This window comes from Anser brachyrhynchus (genome assembly GCF_964034855.1).
Source record: "Anser brachyrhynchus genome assembly, chromosome: 3".
In the NCBI taxonomy this organism is placed as follows: Eukaryota; Metazoa; Chordata; class Aves; order Anseriformes; family Anatidae; genus Anser; species Anser brachyrhynchus.
The window spans coordinates 42085783-42103983 of record NC_137696.1 but is presented as its reverse complement, the minus strand read 5'-3'; the positions used below and the strand labels follow the sequence as shown (position 1 = coordinate 42103983).

The 18201-nt window shown below is 40.0% G+C and overlaps 1 protein-coding gene across 5 annotated transcripts in view; it reads left to right on the top strand.

Moving 5' to 3' along the window:
• The window catches only part of KIF26B (kinesin family member 26B), a 293782-nt gene that overhangs the window by 35623 nt on the left and 239958 nt on the right, over positions 1-18201 (top strand). The window lies entirely within an intron of this gene.

Genomic DNA, 18201 nt, shown 5'->3' with positions numbered 1-18201 from the left:
TGTCACTGCAGTTCTGGTAAACAGATATGCAGTCTGTTGAATTTCTTGCTCATCTGATGAATTACAGGAGTGTTTCCACAGATGCTACCCAGCACAGTTTAATCTGGAGGGTACATCTCTTCCCCTTTTTTCCCACTCTCCATTTACTGCTGCTAGCTTTGCCTTAGTGCTGACTTGCTCAAGAGGAGCAGAAATATGGGATTCAGAAATGCATTGCTTGAAATGAAAGCATTCCACATAGCTGTTAAATCTTTGAAGCTGATGATAAAATATTTGCTGTGACTTTTTTTTTGTTCATTTTATTTTTTCCTGTAAATTTATGAATGAATTTCTGAGGGCTGAGAGGAACCTCATGAAGTTCAACAGGGAGAAGTGCAAAGTCTTGCACAGGGGAGGAACAACCCCAGGCACCAGTACTTGCTGGGGGCTAGCCAGCTGGAAAGCAGCTTTGCAGAAAAGGTTCTGGGGGTTCTGGTGGACACCAAGTTGACCGTGAGACAACAAGGTGCCCTTGCAGAAATCCCTGAAGGGAGGCTGTTAAGAAGACCAAGCCAGGCTCTTTTCTGTGGTGCCAAGTAATAGGGTAAGAGGCAATGGGCACAAACTGGAACACAGGAGCATCCCAGAACACTTTTTCACTGTGCAGGTGATGGAGCACAGGCACAGGTTGCTCAGAGATGCTGCAGAGCCTCCCTCCTTGGAGATCTTCAAAAGCCTCCCAGACATGGTCCTGGGCAGCCACCTCCAGAGGTCCCTTCCCACTTCAGCCCTTCCATGGTTCTGTAAATTCTTGCTTGTGATTTCTCCCAACAGTGAGTTTAACAGCTCTTGGCCATTCCCCTCTGCTTTGAACAGGATTTCAAGAACAAGTAAATCTTGAATGATTAAAATTGTAGCTCTTGTAGTGGGCTGAATTGGTGGGAAGAAAACTGAAGCACAGGAAGCTTGAAAATCTGACAATTGGGATCATTTGATCAAACTTTGAATTTACTGATTTAATCATAGTTTTATTTGGCTTTTCTAGAAGGCTGCAGTAATCATAGAAATGAAGGATTTCTTTCAACTTTGCAAATAACACTGGAAACACGTTAAGTTTGTTGGGTCAACTTTGAAGAAATGGTGCTATTAAACAGGTGTATAATCAAACAGACCTGCAAATAGTAATCACTGGCTGAGAAATTACGGTCTCTTTCAGGCACAGGGAATATCTAATTAATCCCTGAAGCTATGGGTGGGCTAGAACACACCTGCTGTGATGTCTGGAAGATGAGACCTTAGGTGGCAAGGGGCAGGAGAGCAGAGGGATTAACTCCCTATTTAAAAACAAAGCAAACCCCAGATACAAACCATAGTATTTCTTTTTCTCCAAGCTTATTGTAGAACTGTCATTTTTATTTTCTGTGTAGGTCTGCCTCTGACACTTTGGAGTACTTTCAAAATTTGTGACGGGAGGATCACACCCGGATGACTCATTCACAGAAGGAATATCTGTCCATCAGGCCCCTTAAATATTTTTGTTAACAGACATCGAAGGCTATACATAGTAAGCGCACAGTTAGTGGTACTTGCAGGAGGAAATGGTAGTCTTGTGCAGAGGTATCTCTGTGCTCTGATCTTCCTGTGAAGAGTGGGTTGGAGCCTTTCAGTCTGTATCCATGCGTGCATGCTTTTTTATTTTAATTTTTTAGACTCTTTATTATGTGTAATCTCAGGAGATCTGCAGATACCAAAAAGGCTTGTGTCAAATAAATCAACTAGCATGTAAAACATGAGTATATACCTTTTCATAGAAAATTTTAATTTTTCCTCTTTCAAGAATAACATTTTTAGTCATCTAGTGTAACGTCTCCTTGTCAAAGTTGAGGAATATTTCATTATTAAAGATAAATACCTTCTTACTTGCAAAATGGTTTCAGCTGTGCTGTGGTTGGATGTGAATGTGAGACAAACCAGAAATAAAGTGGAACTTAATTCCTTTTGGACAGTTATGCACTGTTAATTCTGCAGTACACACCTTACTATTTTTGTGTGTGCATGTCGGATGTTTAAAACAGTTCCTTGGGTGCTTGGATTTGTAAGTTAAGCTGAAGCAGGAGAGTGAGTATGGGATTCAGGGGAATATACTGTACTTAGTCTTTGTACCGTCTCATATGCACTTCCAAAAAGCAAGGTTTTCTCCCAGATAATCCTGTTGTTTTGTATTTTGTTAGGGAGAATGATTGATAGCTTGTTTACAAATACTAGTGTGCTGATTATTACTATTTTAATTTTGCAATAATTATATGCTTTGTAAATTTTAAGAGGGCTGGCACTGAGTAGGAGGTACGACATCTGAAACCAAATGAACAGCACTGGATAGAAGCCCTGTTGAAGTTGGTTGTTTCAAAGATGGACTGGTCCCAAGAACCTAAGAAGTTGTAGGATAAGTGATAAGACTTCTACTGTGCCTTCTGGTTTGCAGCTTCTGATTAATGTATCTGAACAGTATAAAGTAATGGAGTTTAACTTCAGAAGCTTTAATCACTTTTTTTTGCTATATATTTTACATTTTCCTTAGTCTATAGATTAAAGTATTGAGTTTAGTATGTGTGTGTTTGTTCCCCCTCCTGCCCAAAACTTCAGGTTCTGTGAAAGCTTGGGATTAGTATCATGAGTGCTAATTATTAGTATTACTAATAATTACTAATTATTAGTATTATTTTATTCCACTAAATCTGTGATGGAATAGGCAGGTTGCAAATTAGTTCTCCCTTTAGAACAAGTGTTACATGTTTGTCTTAGAGCCATGATGTTGCATACAGAGAGCATTTATCTCCCTTCTTCCTCTGCTTGATTTGCTGCCCCAAGGGAAAGCAGGACCTTGAAAAACAAGATTTGATTACATGAGTGGAGGAGAAACTGACCTTCAGATGCTGTACCTTCTGTAATTGGGGGGAGGGAGCTTAATGGTTTAAGCATATACTTGGTTGGAGAGAGATGTGCAAATCTTGCTTAGGGAGGCAAAACTCTTGCGCTCAATTACTGTCTTACCTGAGAGGAGCTTAATATTTTTGTCCCTGCTGTTTCATTTCAGGAATGGTAACTGATGTGGCAGGCAGTAATAGGAAAGAAACCTTTACAAAACCTTTCCAGAAGCGGACATTTCATGCTGAGCTCTTTTGTCTGGTAGCAGCTGGCTTGGCAGCTTGCAATCTTGAGCTCCAGGTGTTGGAGCAACCTTCTTTCCAAAACCTGTCCTATTATTCTACCTCCTCTCCTGTAGCTGTATGATCAGCGATGTGTTTCGTGAGGTACAAGAACGCTTACGGTTGCTGCCCATGCCTGAGAAATGAGACGTTTCCGGGTCCCTAACTATTATCTAGACATAGCCGACACTTCAAATGAAGCTTTGACGTCAACATCAAGTGGTCATTGGTGTCTGTGAGCTAATCCTCTGTGCCTAAGGTCAGCACTGTTTATGTGAAAATAAGCACAGGAAAGATGTTTTTTTTAAAGCATTCTTTTATATGCCTTCAGAGTTGTTTTGATGCCAATTTCAAGCACTTTATGACACTTCATGTCTGGATGTCTCTGGGGTCTTGTGAAGCCGTGAGGGTTTCAAGTGTGATGGAACGACTTCTGTCCGAGTGTTTCTGTTCAGGCAGATAGCAGCGCTCTTAATATATGTGCTTGGGCCTAGGCAGTTAATCTATTTGTCAATACAAGGATCAGCTATTATTAACTTTCTGAAACTTACATACGCAGGCTTTTGTAATAAACTGTGACTCAGTACTTAAGTCAGGTTCTTGTTACCGTTGCCTGACAGGAGGACTTCCAGGCTTGAGACACAGCCTGCAGAGCCTACTGAACATTGTGCTTCTCAGAGAGCACCTTGGAAGAAAAACAGCACCAAACCACCAGGACGAGAAAGTGCTAGAGAGTCTTAGTCTCCTTCCTTTCTGAATGCTGCAAGGCTGCTGCTTAAACACTTGTACTCCTTCCTGAATTTGAGGGTTTTCTTTTTCCATTTACTGGATTAATTGCTGTTACTTGGAGAAACAATGAAATGTCTTTATTTGGAGATGGAGAAGTGGTCTTGTATGTTAGTCCTGTCCCGTAAGGCTCCTGTAATGCTTCTCCTGGACTGATAAATGCCACAAAAGCTGCCAGTATGCTTGGTCTTTCATCAAGACACCGCTGAAAATGGTCTGGTACTGGACTCTGGAGCACCTTGTACTTGCAGTGCCATGCTTCACGTTTTCTCAGCTTGACAGTGAATTACTGAGAACTATTGATCAAGAATGTTTTTTCAGCCAGCTGTGTGCTTCTTTAGTTGTAATTTGATCTAAACCATATTTCCTTAGTTTACTAGAGAAAGATCATGTGGTTTAGCTCCATTACATTCAAGCAGTTAAGTTGCACATCTACTACTTTTCTGCCATCTTTTAAGTCATATATTGACTTGACATTTTTTTTTTTGTCTCTGACTATTCTTACTCCCTGCGTGATTCTAAGCCAAGTATTTTTATTTACTTTTAGTATTTTTATGGCTATCAAAGCTATACTGACCAAACCTTTTCATTGCTTCCTTCCTACTGCTAGTAATACTGTTTGTCCTTTGGGGGTTCTACCTATCCTGTAAGAATTCATTAAAAACTGCTTTATTCTTCGTGTTCTCAGCAGTTTGCATTAAACCATGCCAGCCTAAATATATTCTGTGTACCTACCTGTATTACTATATCTTTTTTTTTCTGTTTTACAATCCCTAGTTCTTAATTATGTTTAAAAAATAGAGAAAAAAACAACACATGAAGACTAAGGCAAAAGTAACAGTCTGTGCTGTGACTTCAGGTATTTCTCCACCTTTTCTGTTGGTTAACAGAAAACTTTCCTGTGCTAATGGATTTGTGTATTCTGCACTCTGACTTATTTCTAAATATTAATCTAAATTCCTTATAGTCACTTCAATTTCTCTTGGTAGTTGCAATTCATAATGTGTCTGTGTCTTAGCCTTTCGGACTTTCATATCCCTGTGCTCGTACTAGCCTCTTTATACTCGCTGTTATCAATGTATCTTTGTTTTCATTTTTTTACCACTCCTTTTTGACTTCTAAGATGGTGAAAGAGCTCTTGATGAGGCCTTATTGAGCTCCTGTTGTACATCTTGACTTTCATCCCCAGAAGAACACTTTGCTGTTGGGCCTTTTAATGTTACCGTCCTACAGAAAAGAACTGCTTTTCATTTTCCCTTCTGAGTTGCTTCCTATGGGATCACAAACTCCCTGGCCTCCCTCCCCTTTCTTGCTCATTGTTTCACAAGCTCTTCAATCTAAAATGCCTTTTATGCTTAGAGTCTGGCAACTGGAGGCATTTGTGACAAAGGGGGGTTACAAATGTGATCACTAATTTTGATATAATTGACAAACTAGGGTGACTGGAGGCTGAGGGAAACTTGAGTCCGGAAGGGCTTGTGTTACTCACAATCGGATTAAATATCTAGAAGGGGAGAAACTCTCATGCATCAGGGCACAAACGAACCCCTAAATGAATTGGTATAAGAGATGGATGGACCATTACTGTGATCAGATACAGCTATTTCTGTGCTTTGCTGATAACCTGAGGGATGGCAGATTGGTGTATGGTCTGTCAGAAAGAAGGGAGAAAAGAACTGCTTCTTCCAGTGTCTGTCAATATGTTTGTATTTCTGGATAAGGATTAAATAATCATAATAAACATCAGTGTTGCTACTGGCTGTGATAGGAATTATTTCGTCTGGGTATGTGTGAGCTGTGTATGGGATTAGGTGCCAGTATCTCTAATGGTGGTGTCCACAGAGGAATTTCTTTCAAAGTTGGTGGAGTGATTTTAAATCTACCCTTGTAACAATTAATGTGGCTTATAAATGAAATACGTACAACTATTTCTCAAAAAAAAAAAATATATATATATATCTATATATGCGGGGACAGAGGTAGATTCCTTAAAGATAACTAAAATGCTGTAATTCTCATGTCGTGGTCAGTCCATGGAACATTTTATTCTGTATTAGCCAGCATGATTAGCTTCATGCTTATTGTCCATTCCATGATATTCATGTTGCAGATAACTTCAGATGCACAGCTACTTTAAGCACAGAGAAACTGAGCCTCCTGTATTGATGCTGTGTATGTGTTAGTGAGGAATATGGCAAACGTGGATGGAGACTAGCCATAATTTCACTCTGAAGTTCGTTATTCTGTCAAATTTTTCTGCTGAAAAAGTACTAACAGTCCTTCAGCTGCTTGCTTTTTTTGATACAGCTTAAATCATGTTCCCATAACACCCTTTGTCTCAACACTGTTTTGCTTATATATATATATATATATATTTTACTTTTAATTTTTAATCTATCACTTGGTATATAGAGCAAATAATAAGCTTTGGAAACTAGGAAATTGCTTTCCATGGGAGTGCTTGTTTGTTTTGGGATTTCTGTCTGATTTCCTAACCAATTAACAAAACGGTCTTCCTCTGTTTTTAAGAGCATTGCTGTGGAGGACGGGGTGTTGAAAGCTTCTTGAACATAGTTGTAACTGTGAGGGAGACAGACCACCCGTTTTCAAAATGTTTCAGAGAACAAAAGACGTTCATACTGACAGATCATACGTTCTGTCATTGTAACACCAAACTATTAAGTAAAACTGTCCCTCAAGGCAGAGCATTTCATTTATTTTCCTTTGAGTTGTTCTCAACTTGTTCATTAAGATGAACTAAGTGCCTAAATCCAGATTGTACTGCGCACAAGGAAAATTGATTTATCACAGCTCTTTGGTATTGGGTGTTTTATATTTAGAGAAATTATATTTAGTTTTATATTTAGGAGAATATTTTGATAGCAGCAGTGGGATGAAGAATCAACTCCTGCTCTAGAGTATGCAAAGCATTGTTTTTAAACCCTTTCACTCGTGATATTGTGGTGGTGACTAACGAGATTCTGACAACAGACACAGGGAGTGAGCAAGAGAGTTGAGGACCACGTGCATACCTGTCTTCATTTAGTCTCTTAAATCAGGTAAGGAAAATACTTGGTATTCTTACACAGGCACTGGATTTTCTTTAGGGGAATGAAGACAAATGGACATGGTCATGCTGAATTTTTAAGCAGGTTCTGCACATGTGTTCTAAGTAGGGGTCATCTGGTCAACACGGACTGTTCCATTAGAAGACATGACATCCCTTTCCTTGGAGTGATATCAGTTGTTTCCCTGAGAGGACTGAAGAAAGGAAGGGAAAGAGGATGAACTGAACAAAGTAAAAAAAGGAATTCTGCGCAAGGCAGGGAAACGTTTGAGAAGTTACGTGCTTGTGTGTGAATGCGGAGGTGTGGGAGGCAAAAATGTTCTTTGTCTGCATTTGCATCTACGCCTGGGATCTCGATCTGGCAAAAGAAGGGACTGAAGCTCAGGGAGACAGTGGGCACACAAGAATTAGTGGTAACAGCTATAATCAAAAGGAAGTAAAACCCAGCACCAGATGGTCTAACCTTGCGCGGCGCTACTCAGTCATCTCGTGGGGACACATGGTGCTGATTAAGCTTAAAAACTGCAAATAATGATATAAATTAGCTGGCTAGTGCTAGACTGTTTATGATCCCTAGCTTTGCAAGATTTTGTTACCTCATCTGAAAAACATCAACTCACAATCAGGTCTAAAGCTTTTGGGAAAGGGTTTAAGGAAAACCAGCGGTAACATTGCTAATGATTTCTCCTTCCCATTCCCCTTGATCTTCCCCTTTTTCACTTAATTCTCCTCTATTGCGCTCACTTCTATATGCACTGTAGCTTTTAGCACGTTGGAACTGGTCGTGGTTTTTCATTCCATTCTGTCAACTTGGGCTCAGACCCCTCTCGACTCTTCGAGCTGGGTTTGGGCATGGCTTTCTAACTCAGCTGTGCCACTGAGACTTGGGAGTAAAACCTTCTCTGACAGGCTGTGAAGCTGAGAAAGCCACGGTGATGCTCAGCCTCACTTCCTCCATCTGTGAAAAGCTGAAAAAAGGGTGGAATAAAGTGTGTGTTAGCTGTCTTGTTTTACAGGGATTGCAAGCTGCCCAAGCAACATGTGGTCCTTAGCTGAGCGCTTGAACAGTATGTAGCACGTGTGCTGACTTTAGCTGATTTCTCTGAACCATAAAACAAGCGGTGTTATATAGTTCCTATCTAGCAACAAGGATCGTCTAGGGAAGGACCAGATTTAGAAGTCGCCGTTTGAGGACAGCTAATGTAGCCACCCCAAATATTGTTATAAGATCTTTCTAAAACCTGCGCCAAAGTTGACACATAGCTGTGCTGTATGTTGGAGCCTGTTAATTCTGACCCTGTGTGTGCTGGGTGTCTTGTTCTGTAATCACCCCAGACACCTGAGCAAATAGAGATAAAGCATGAATAATCTGGTTGGCCAGGAATATGTCTACAGTAATTGCGTAGAAATCAGGAACACACTCTTTAGATAATATTATGCTGCATCTTAGCTTCCCAACCAAGATGTTTCTCTGTAGCCCACACATCATTTATTTTTCTGTTTCCCTCTTTTGGGGGAGGGGAGAGGCAATATTCTACAGAGCCTTCTGAATGCAGTCTTTTTTTTTTTCCTTCAAAAGTATCATTCCCCCAGTAGATGCAGACACTGCTGTGTGGTCTAAGCACAAAATAGATTGCAGTCAATTCTGCCATCTGCTGATGATCCATTCTGGCAGCTTGCCACCATACTTGTAACGGGGAGCTAAATCCAAATCAGTTGAGGACCTTAAGAGGATTCTCTCCACTGGTAGGCCTTTGCTATAAGTAAAGAGAGGCAAAACTGGGCCTGTCTTTTGATAAAAACAATGATTTTGTGCTACTAGAATTATTCTTGGTTATAAATCAGGACTCACAGGCAAGAACTTTAGTATGACGCTGGTAATAAGGCTGTAACAGGAACACGAAATCTCTAAATACTGCTGATTGCAAAATGTGGAAACTGGTCAGTGTTTTGAATCTGAATATCCTCAATTGCTGGGGAATTTAGGCAATAAGATGGGATTTGATTTGTAAGGGATTTAAACCTTGCCTGTATTGTGCTCAGGACATAACAAGCTTGCTTCTACTGCAGTTTGGATACAGCTAGAAGTCTCAGCAATGTATTCGTGTGCTGAAGAATTGCTGAGGGGAAGCCTTCAGAAACTAAGGACCTTACATTATTTATTATTATTATCAGTGGGAAAAAGTAAAGAACAAAGTAAAACTGTTTCCAGCTGTTGATTTACATCTGTATTCCTAGTGTTTGCTTTGTCCTGGATTCCCAGTACTTTTCTGAATGTATCCAGCACCAAAACCTGCCTTTTGAGCCAATCTCTCCCAGAACATTGAACCAATAAGGGGACAAAAGTGAGAGGAAATTTGCAGTAAGCCTGCAGTAGATGACTTACGGAACATGCTATGAGGATACAAGGGATACAATACTGAAACAATCTCTCAGAATGCAATTTCTTTAGCATTTAATTTGTATATTCATTTTTTATATAAAAGAAACTGCTGCAGTGTTAGCAGCAGTCAGGATGGAAATGGTCTCAGATCAGCCAAATATTTTTTTTTTTAGGAGTCAGATTAGTCATGAGAGGAGGGTGGGTAAAAAAGTCATTTGTGGTATACTGTACTTCAGTCTGCATTTTAAGGGGTTTATGTCTTCCTGAGAAGAGTCAGTTGTTTAGAGCTGTTTGTTAGTCCTTGCTGGGCCATGTTTCTGGAAACTTGACTTGTGTGGCAGATTTTCTTCTCCCTGTATACCTTTACTTGCTGTCCTGTGACTTGGCCTCAATTTCTGCCAGGTAGGCCTATAAAGCTACAAAGGACTTCAGCATAAAAGCAGGAGGACGGCTAGAGAAAGGTCTGAGTAGACATCAGATAATGACAAAGTCAGTAGAATGACTAATGACAAAGTCAGTAGAAATTTTAGCCTCCAATCCTGGAAATACTTAACCATGTGCTTTATTTTATGTCCCATGACTAATTCTAAGAAAAGCAGTGGGGCGACTGAGACAGTGCAAGGAAGCATTACATAGCTCCAATCTGTAGTATGGCTTGGTCTGTTAAATGGCACCTACTTGGCAAAAAAGTTCACTACCTTGTGTCACACCATGTTGATGCCTTTGTGTTTTGTCTGAAATTCAAAGAGGACCTGGACATTAAAGAGTGCAAAGAGGGAGAGCATTTCTCCTCAACTGTGGCTTTCCAAATGCACTTTATGCTTATTGCTTTACAGTTCTAGATATTCTTCCTCTCCCCCCTTCTTGACTGGAGCAGCAGAAAGTTATCCATTAGGTAGCAACAGCCCACGTCCCCAGTAAAAGGACCAGGTGTAAGTTGGGGTGAAGGAAAGGAGGGGAGAGTGAGTGGGCATGAATTGAAGAGGTTCTTGGGCTTTGCAGTAATTCAAGCTCTGGCTTGGATTGCCGCCAGCCACTGGGGGTTACAGTACTGTGGGAGGGGAGGGAAAGGGTAGCTCGACTGATTTATTTAGCAGTTAATTCAAGTGGTTTGTAAGCTTTTGAATGCTGAGCAATCAGCCCAGTAGGGGAGCTCTTCCACTGTGTCTTGTGATGCGCGCTTGCTATTAAGTGTTTATAACAGAATAAAAGCATGTTGTGTTAAAACAGTGTGTGCTTAACAAGCAGCATGCATCTTAGCTAATCTAACAGACATCCTGTGTTTGGTTGGAGAAGTATAAGAAGTCAGCATGGCCTTTTTTTTTTTTAAATGTTTAAATTCTCATTGACCTCCATCCTCTTAGGAAATAACTGAAAAGTTAAACCCACAAATTCTTCAGCTTTTCTTAAAACCTTAGGTGGTTCGCTGACACAGACATTGAGAAAGAGGACATCAAATGTCTTCTTACCATGCCTGAATGCCAGCCAGCATGCATGGATTTTTATTTCAATAAGCTTCTAAATGTAGAATAGATTTTTAAAGTGGCCTGTAAATAACTGGAACCTTGTGCCTTTTTATTTTATAATAATTTATTTATTTCTGTTTTCAAGTAAAAACCTTTGTTTGCTGTCTGTACTCTTGGGTTCTATCAAGAATATTGAGCTTATGAGCTCTCTTATCAAAGTCAAGCTTGCAAATTCATGTTCTGGAGTGGAAACAGGATATGTTAATTAAAGATATTAAATATTAGCCAAAGGTGACTTATCCAAAATTTTAACTGTAGAGTCAAATGAATGTAAACAAAATAAAATGTCTTCTAAATTAGCCTGGGCCAAAACATCTGTTCTTGACAGATATCTAAGGCTGTCAGGATAGGTGGTGGCAAGATAGATATTTGGCATGCAGAAGAGATGGGAGATGTAGTGTGCGTTTTTAGTGGTGAAGTAGTAGGAAGAGATTTCTAAGCAAGAACTTGAAAGGTACAGTGCTAGGGGTAAATAAGAGGTGGCAACTAGTAATAGTTTTTTTTTGCCAATTTGTTTTGTTCTGCTGTGTCTTGCAGGCTCCTGTGTAGTTGCCAGGATTTGTGCGTGTTGTGAGGGAGGAAAGAGGCTGGTGTTGTCCAACTCAAGAGTGCGGGTTTCTGGGCAGCTGTGGGACCTAGCTGATGGGTCTTGAAATGTGCAGTCCTTTCCCAGCGGGGCACCCTCATTTCAGGGAAGCTCTGCTGGCTGGAGCTCTGTGTCACTGGAGTGGGCCAGCTCCTCACCAGATTCTTTAGGCTGTGGAGAGCCTAGGTCTTGTCAGCTTGTGTCTCACACCACCCCCACCCCACGGGCTGCAAGATGCATTTCTAATGTGGAACAACAAAGTCTGTCTTTCACAGGAACAAATGACACTGTCTGCTGTGCCAACCTTCTGTCTTGCCAGGGAATCAGAAAGGTCTCTAGGTAACTTGCAAAGTATATATCCCAGCCACTGAATACTATGAAAACAAAGCAGACCTCAATTCTTCCTTTTTATTTGATAGGAAATAATGGAAAGGATATCCTGTGTGCTTGGGTTTGGTGAACGTTTAGTGTTCCTTGAGAAACTTTTGCTCACCTCTTTCCCTTTATTTTGATTAATACTTCGCTATTGGTATCATTCGCGGTGCAAGCCATGTTGTCTCACTTGTAAAATCAACATTAGATGTTAAACATACTGAGAACTATATAATCCCTGCAGTTTCTCTTACCCTCTCATACAAAGCTTAGACTCCGAGGTGATTATAAGTGGCTTTTATTCTTTAATCACCATTAGTTTATTTATTTATTTGCATCTCTTTCAGCTTAGATTATTTCATGCTGCTGTTTCTATTGTCTTGCCACAGAAGTCTCCATAATATTCCTCCTCCTCCCCTCAGTAACCGCTTACTGTGTCTGAAAATGGTTACCTTAGGGAGGATATTTTACTTGTCCCCTTGATATTGGTTCATGCCTGCAGAGTTTTTCAGCTGCAGTTCTTGCCTGGTACAGGTAAGAACTGCATTTGACCCAAAGTTTTGGAAAGTACTACTCCCTCTTTACTGAATGCTATGTGGATTCTGTTTTGGTTTAGATCAGGTATACAATGGAAATCATGCAGCAAATGTTATATTCCTACTAAAACTTAACAGCTGCTGATAATAGACAGGTATTGAGCCTTCCCATGGTTCCTATACAAAGTAAAGGTATGTTCAAGGCTGCCACACCAAGGCACCAACCACATAGTAAAATATTTGCTTCCTTACAGCTGTGTTTTTTTTTTAAGATGTAACTACTTCTGCCTTCAGAATCTGTATTTCCATCAGAGTGAATTGCATGTTTCATAGGTTAAAAAAATAAAAAGCTGTTTCAATACAGCTTTACAAACAGTAGGCACCAAGACCACTCCTCCTCCTTTTATCTGTGTAATACTGAAATACCTTCTACAAGTCATTGGTTCCAGTCAGGTCTTTGCACTCTTTAGTCTCTGGAGAGGTTATTATTAAAAGTCTTTTCAGTAGACATGGCAGCAGCTGTTAAAGTGCATTTTTCTTACAATAAATAAATGTTTACCTGCAAGAAATAAAGTCCAGCATTTCTGAGCAAGAAGAGTCTTGGGTGTTAAGAGTTGTGAAATATGCAGTTGATTTCTGAAATAATTCCAGATCAAGGCTGAACATACTGAGCACTGTTACACTGTATGTAAACAACAGTATTTGTGTTGGAGCTGGATCAAAGCACTTTTTTTTTTTTTTTTTTTCTGTTATAAATGGCTAAAGAATGAACAGGTCAGTGACTAGAGATTAACATTCATTTTAGTCATTTCATGTCTGCATGATTAGCAGCGGGCCTCCTTCCAGGCTTCACCTGTTTCATGCGGCGCTCCCAAACTGCAGGGCCTGCAGGTTCTGCAGCTGAGCATTCAGGGAAGCAGAAGACTCTTCAACAACTACAATTACGGGGATTCATTTGAATGAAAATTAAAATAAGCCAAAGTACTTTTTCAAAACTCCCAGCCCATCTTTTTGCTGAGCTGAAGAACTGACTTATTTTCTGCCTTCTTTTTGTCTCTTGGCTCATTGCTGATCGAAGATGTTTTACTTCTTACTCAATGATTTAGTTTCTTTAACAACTTCTGCTGGGGAACTTTCCTGACATTGTTTCTAGAAATAGAAATAAATAAGGAATTGCTTACTATTCATTCACTACATTGTTTGCATACCGAGGAATTTGAATAGATGACAATAGTAGGCCTTGCATGGTCCGAATTGACTAGCATGTTATGCTGTGTGGAAAGAGCTTTCCTGTAGTCTCCCGCCTGCTACAGAATAAATGGTAATGGCAAACGCTTGGGTGCAGCAAACCAGCGAGGAATGCTTTCCTGTGCAAGTGGAGACCTCTGCATCTGCGGCTGCCAACAGAAGGCATTCATTCCCACGTTTGCTACCTGCCTTGATCTGAGCTATCCATGCAGTGCAGCCTCCGTTGCTGAGGCTCGGGACAAGCCTGTCAGCAGGAGGATGGAGGCTGTGAAAGTCGCATAGCACCGATGGCATGCCTCTGGGTAGTGCTACGCAGAGTCAGCATCGAAACCAGGATAAGGACCTGGGGTAATGCGTGAGACCTGCAGTGCTCCTTGAGGTAAAGCTTTGTGCGCTGACTTTCGTTTCCCTGTTAAAAAGAAAGGGACATGTGATAGGTTAAACTGCACGAAGCAACTCCATTCTGGAGATTCGATAGTAAATATTGGGTTTACGTGGGTTTTCTACTTTCTAAATTGTTTGGGCATTAACTTACACTTCAGAGAGAGATTGATCTCCCTCCAGTCAAACCCCAGAACTACACCAGCACTGATTTGAAGTCCTGTTTTTGCATTTTTTTTTTCCTGAGCTTTTTCTTAAAATTATAAAAGGAGGGGGAAAATCCCAAACCAACAAACAAAATTAAAACAAACCCCAGATGGGCCCTTATTCTGAAGCATACTTGGCGTACCTTCTGCCTTTGAGAAATTTACACGTCCTGTAGAAGTCTAGGCTACAGATTTCTTCTATCAACAAGATTTTTTGTGGTATTGTAACCTGTTGGTCCTAAATACAGATCCTAGTGATTAGCTGGTCTTTGATTATATAGGAAAAAAAATAGTTCCTCCTGCAGTAGGAACACTGGTATTGATGCTAAACAGAAACATTATTTTAATGCAATGATTTAGTTAAAAAATGAAACCAAACCAGCTTCTGTCCTTTAGCCAGTTCATCCTCTGTTACTAGGCCTGTTGCTGGGAGCATCAGGAACCAGTTAGTATCCCAAAAACTTGCCTGCTCTCATTTGAAAAAGCAAACCACTCTGCAGCAGTTATCATACCTCTAGAGCCCCTTTTTTCTGAAGTAAATAAGATGTTTTGGCCTTGATTAGCAGATATAGGGAAAGTCATAATAGAAGTGATGATGGGATGGGTTTTAATAAATTTTCTTTCACTGGTACCATTCTATACAGGTTTTTAGAAAGGAGAAAAGAGGTGTGCTGTAAGTCAAACATAACTACCAGGTTGTAATCCTCTGGAAAATGCCACCGATGAATCCATTTCCTTATGCAAGTACTCTGCTTCAAACAAATCCTGAAGATGAATTTGGCTTCCTGAAGGGAAATGTGAAGATCTGAGAACCAAATTACAGGGCAGCCATGAAATACTTGGGCTTGTAGGGCTTTAAGTGTACTCACAGTTACTCAAAGATATTTACCAGGTGGTGGCAATGTCTTATGTAGAAAAGAACTGGCAAATTAAAAATGTGACTCATGTCGAGCCATAAAAATAATCACATTTGCTTAGGAGAGTTGCTGTTCATAACCTTTCAAAGAAGAGATGACCAGAAGGAAGAAGAAGAAAAAAATTGTTTATGCAAATACAAATGCCCACTTACTGGAAGCTTTCAGTTAGATCTGTTTGGTATTTAGGTACAATTTTGTGCTTGTCATTACTGACTCTCCTCAACATGCTGCTGGGATGTGAGAAATAGGATAATAAAAAGTTGTTTTGAAGTCAGTTATTTAAGCTATGCTTTGTTCCATTCTATAGGGTTCAGGAGTTTGGAGTATTTCTGAGGTTGGTTTAATGCAAGTAAGATATTTTGGACATAATGTGCTGTTATAATGCCATACCAATTACTGTAAGTAAGCTGGAGTGGAAGAACAGATAGCAAGTAGCATGGAAAACATTAAATATTCAAAGGAAATCTATGAGAAGTTGTGGACACACAATGTAAAAGGATGCATTTCTATTGGGTGTTCCTTTTAAGATCCTGTCACTTTCACCTCCATTTGGAAGAGGCATCCTCCTCTTTTAAAAATAGAGAGGGTTTCCAATGAAACACATCCTCTCTACAAAGGAAGAAACTTACATGTAATGAATTGAGTTTGTGCAAGGAATGGTTTCCTCTAGTTGAAATGCTAAGTCTGCTCAAGCTCACTACGATGGATTCAGAAAGGTATTTAGGCATATACTTCCCAGCAAACTTGTGGATCTTGGCCATCTGTATGCAGGGAGTTTCAAATGGGAACCTGTATTACAGGGCTGAACAGAGTTTGGGTTTGAAACCTACCCTTGTGTCTTGTCTTCTTTTCATTGGAGTTAACCAGCGAGGAGCTGCCAGCACCAGTAGAGGGAGAGGTGTACGTTCTCTCAAGATCATCACAAGAAACTGCATCTTGTAGGGTTTTTTATCACTCAGAAAACTGTTCTGGATCTTTGCTTTAAACTATGAGTGTTACCTATTTAACTATGGTTTACTTTGTTTGAGGAGAGGAAACGGAAACCTCTGAACTAAGGTTTTCTGCATAGAAGTAAGATCTGTATTTCTTCTACATTATGATTCAATTGATTTAGTTCCTGATCCACTTAATAGATCATGCGAACACTGCACTGGAGAATACCGTCCTCTGGATGAAATATCAAACATACTAGTTAAGATTCCCATACTTTTGTTGTTGTTGTAGAAAGTCTTTAGTTCTTTTGGTGCCATGTTTTAACACTAATAATCTCAGTTACCAAGTCTTTGGCACATTAATAAGTTACTACACGTCATCTGCTCTGCAGTGATTTTGCACATTTTTACCCATGCATCTTTCTCCTAAGGAGCCCAGGTAGGGGATAAGTTGAACCCAGCAATGTGAGGTATGAGTACTCTTAGGCAGACAGACCACAGGAGACTTGATTTCTGGTCACTTCAGCCATACCCTTTAGCAGCTTCACACCCTTTCTCCAGTAATTTGTGACAACATGCTGTCTTTTGTGTAGGTTAAAAAGTCTGGATACAACAAAATATTAAACTTAAAAACAAAACAAATCAAAACAAAAAAGGTACTTTTAATTCTCTGATCATAACTGCAAATGTTAGTCCTGCTTTGGTGGCTGAAAGTCTTCTAAATGCTTATTGTTAGTTTTTTGTCCCAAACAACTCGATCCACAGGTGACTGTTTATTGCAGGGACCCACAGCATCCCCTGGCTTGTGCTTCCCCAGGCTGCTGGAATTTCTGCTTCCAAGTTCTGAATCTCTGTTTTGTGCGTACCAGCTAATTTCTGTTTTGAGCTTTTGTTTGAATCAGCATTTGGCTCTATGTTCATGTGGGCAGCTTGACTGGATATCCAAGCTGATTTTTGGGAGCACAGTTCCATAGGAAATAGATCGGGTTGAACAGGACACGTCTTAAGCCCACTGCTTGGATCAGCAAGCGTGAGGGAGGCTACTCTGCCATGAGAATTCAGTCAAAGCCTTTATTGTCAGACAATGTGCTCTGTGTGCATGGTGGAAAAAATACATACTAAAACCTCAGCAAAGGATTCTCCTGAATATATAACATAATGGCTTCAGTAGAATTAACCTTGGTTTTTTTTTGGTCTGAGAACATAACACTAATTTGTAGAATTGAGAGAGACTTCAATGACCCCTATCTTAACTCAGCTGTCAAAAAGACAAATTTACCCCTTTCCAAAATCTTTCTTATCATTTATCACTTCTGGTTTAGTCTGAGAGCTCAGCAACTCACTTTCAGTTACCTACAAACACACTGCCTGTGTATGATAAGGAGGCATTTGCTAAATCATTTTGGGAAATGAAAGCCAGAGAGATTATATTATTGTTGGTAGCCTTTTGGTAAGTTTTAATACCGAGTATTTTTTTTCCTTGAAATCACAGGCCACTTACAATATCACAATTTACTAAAAGGTTACAGTAGTTCTTCACCTGAATGCATTCTATATGTAAAGATAAATTAAATTTACTCTTTGGTGACTGCAAGCCCATATTATATTCCTTCAGAGCCTAAGTCTAGTAATAGATCTAGTAATGGAATTACTTTAAGTTTCATAGATGGCTGAGTGTCCGGCATTAGTCACCACAGGCTCTTGATCAGTGGAGTTTGTGTCTGAAGTGGGGGGAAAAATAATTCCATTGTATGTAACTTTTCTCATTGTCTCGGTTTCTGCTTTGTTGGGAATGAGCTGCATTCAGGAACGGCTTTTGTAGGGACTGTGTACTGTTTAGGTTTCTCATGAACCAGAATTGGGTGCAGGTAGCTTTCTTATTTATTTATTTACCGTGACACGTTTTTTTAGCGTGCTCCATAAATTTACACTTTCACATTAATTTCAGGCAGAGTACTAGAATGTTAGTTTAGATCTCCCTGTTACTACAGGCTTCTTATTCTTTTTACGTCCGAAAAGTGTATATGAAGGTACAGTCTTTGTCCTTACTGTTCTGGTAAGGAGACAAGTTGGGGG